Source organism: Nestor notabilis, unplaced genomic scaffold (assembly GCF_000696875.1).
Source record: "Nestor notabilis isolate BGI_N333 unplaced genomic scaffold, ASM69687v1 scaffold10908, whole genome shotgun sequence".
NCBI lineage: Eukaryota > Metazoa > Chordata > Aves > Psittaciformes > Psittacidae > Nestor > Nestor notabilis.
This window is the reverse complement of record NW_009938737.1, coordinates 10,541-13,775: the sequence shown is the minus strand read 5'-3', so window position 1 is coordinate 13,775 and position 3,235 is coordinate 10,541.

Here is a 3,235-nt window from a genome sequence, read left to right as displayed (position 1 = left end):
TCTAAGAGGCAATACTGGAATATTTTATACTGCCTGGTTTTTCACTGTTGAAAACTCAGTATTTTTGCATACTTGGGTTCCAGTTGCTAAGATGCTACCACGCAGCAGGACTGATTACTGAATAAAAGATTCCAACCCACTCTTTGCTCCGTCTGCCTTCTCTTGCCATCAGTGACGTGTTGGGTTTGACAGCTTGAAGAGGGGCAAGAACCAGATAATTCCACCTTTATGTGTGCACCCAGCTCAAACAGTGATGAAACATGTGCAGGGCTGCCCGGTGCCAGGCACTGGGCAGATGTTATGGAGAGGCCTGACCAGAGCAGTCAGTTGTGCCCGTGCTTTGTGACAGATCGTGAAGGGACGTGGTGACACTCAGCAGAGGTTTATGTGTGCAGGGCACCCAGGCCTGTACTTCTGTCTATTGTTATACTTGTATAACCCTTGGCAGTGCAGGATGTGTGGGCAGTATCATGGAATTGCAGCTCTTCCTGGACACAAAGCAATTATTAAGTTAAAACAACTCTGAGTGCATACAATGGACAAAAGAAGGACTCTGCAACTCTGGGTTGGTTCCTGGCCTTGGGCACCAGGAACTGTGCTCTGGATCCCAGGCAGCACTGAAAGACATCTAGTGGTGAAGCGAGCTGCTGCAAGTTAAACACAGGTAGGAGAGCTCCCACCTGCCCAGAGGAGTTCTGTGCTTTGTGGTCTTCTGAAAATCACTGTGTGCAGGTGCATCAGAGTGTCGTCCATAATGTTACACGGTGGGGTAAGAGTATGTTTACTAAAAGAAGTAATTCTTAACGTGCTGAAGGTATTTTCAGCAAACCTAAGTTTGATTTCATATCTAAAAAGAGCAATTGGGTAACAGCAACTCAAATTCCTGATATTTTAAAGAGATGTTCGGTGCAGATGAAAATATTTGTATACAGAATTTTCTTCCCTTTTCCTTCCCAAGAAATTCTGAAAGGGAAATATTAATCTCTATAGAGATTAATAGAAATCTCTGTAGAGATTTATAGAAATCAGTATTTCCCTCAGGAGTTCTGGAAATTGGAAGCAGAATCATGCAGCCAAACGGAAAAGGACTGGGAAGATAAAGTTGTCTGGACTCCTAGCTATGCTATCCAAGAAGGTGATAAACCAAAAGTGCAGTAAGTGTTTGGAAAGGTCATTTTCACGCCGCAGCTCCTGCAGGTAGGAGCATGTATTTAAATACCCAAGTGGTTTCCCATCTCCATCTGGATGTATTTGCTTTCATCTCAGCCATGCCTGTGGGAGTCCAGCTCACACATCAGCCAGGCCACAGCATCTCGTGAGCTTGTGCTGTGGACTAGAACATTTTGGGGAAAACATTTCTGCCAGTTTCTGCTGCCTGTAGGTACTGACCGTGCCACGGGGTCGAGGGGTGGGTGAAGGATCTGACCACGTTGTGCTGTGACAAGTGGGGACTTTCACAGCACAGTCGATGCGTGTGCAGTGAGGCTGAACAAGGGAGAGGGCAGCTGAGTGCTGCAGCATCCCCCCGGCTGGTGGGAGACCTCTGAGGCTGGAAGCTGCTCTCCAGGCTGGTGGTGGAAGCAGAAGCAGATGCTGCTGACCACTGATGTTCCCAGGAGCGGCATCCCAGATGTCCTGGCAAAGATCCAGCCCTGGTAGTTCTGTTCTCGAACTCAAGGGCAAGTGTTTTCCAGAGGAAGGTGGAAGAGGAGGATTTCTACCAAATGGTGAGACAGGGCAGCCAGGGAAGCTTTTGTCCTCTTGACCCAGAGCCACTGTGTTTGGCTCAGGCACGTCAGTGGGCAGAGAGAACGCAGCACCAAAAGCAATTTGGTAGGTTTGAATGGCCTGGTTAGACCTTTTCCCCACATAGTTTTTCTCTTTACAGACAGATTCCCACCAGATCCCAGAAATTCACTGCTCTTTCCACTCTCAAAGTCCACTCCAGTGCACAAGGGCCAGAAGTCGGCAATCCAGACTTATCTTCTCTAGGCACCAGCCCAGGCAGCCTCAGCAGATACCTCCTGCCCTTCACCCCCCAGGTCATCCTTCCATGCCACATCGCCCCTGAGGGCCTTTGTTGCAGGGAATTTGCCATGTCATAGCTTGGAGATCTTCATCTTTTCTTGGATTTGGCACCTCAGCAGAGGGGCATGTGTGTTTCATGGATGGGGCTGATTTACACGCTTCCCTCACTTTAAGGCATTTGCCTCTCTCCCTATTCACACCCTGAAAACACAACCATGTTTTATACCCTTCCCTCCCTGAGCCTCAGGTTTCCAATGGGAATTAACCTTGCCTTGACTTCTATTATTCCCCCTTCTTCCAGGTTTTGATTTATTCCATCAGTGTGTGCTTTCCTTGGGTGGTCTCTCCTTTCCCTCTCTTGGTGGAAGGAAAAAAGGAAGAGAGGAATAAGGAAAAGAATGAACAGAAACCAAGTTCTGGTCAGGTTTGGGTTTTATTTTTGTATGAGCGCCACCCACAGTAAAAACACCATAAAATTACACTGTTCAGGTGGAATGTGTAATTTTATTTATTTATTTATTCCATATAGGCTTTTTTCTGTTGTTGTGGGAAGGAAGAGGCATTTTCAGTAGCAAGATTCTTAATGGTCTATTTCAAGCCATTCAGTTTTGCAGTATTTTTAACCCAGTGGATGCCTCATAGTTTTAGATCAGGCTGCAAAGCACATTTCTGCTCCCTACACAGCCTCTCTTACAGGGGTGCTTGCTGGCTTCATCCAGCCCAGGCGCTGGGTGGGTAGTTGTACCTCACCACCACCTGATCCTGTTTCTACCCATGGGACAGGCCTTCAGCAATTGCAAACCATACTCAAGGTCCATGTGGCCACCCTGACTTACGTCACCAGAGCGCTTCCCTCATTGTCCCCTGCCCAGTTGTTTGTCAGTGTTTGTGCCACAAGTCTCCAGCTCTGCTACTGCTGTGTTTGGAGGCTCTGAAGTTCTTTGTTCCCCTCGGAATGAAAATGTTGCAGCAGGAGACAGACCCTATTTTTCAGTGAGGAAAACCCACACGGGTTTTACCTACCGCTCAATCACGAATAATGATGTGTGCATTGGCAATGTGCCTGTTGGTGTACAAGGCTTTTGAGGCACATGGACCATTTCTCCTTGAGCAGAGGTACTCACATGCATTCATCACCAGCAACAAATGCTCCTTCCCTCGATAGGCCAGGTGGCTACTTGGCTTCTCCACCGTCACCCCTCCTTCC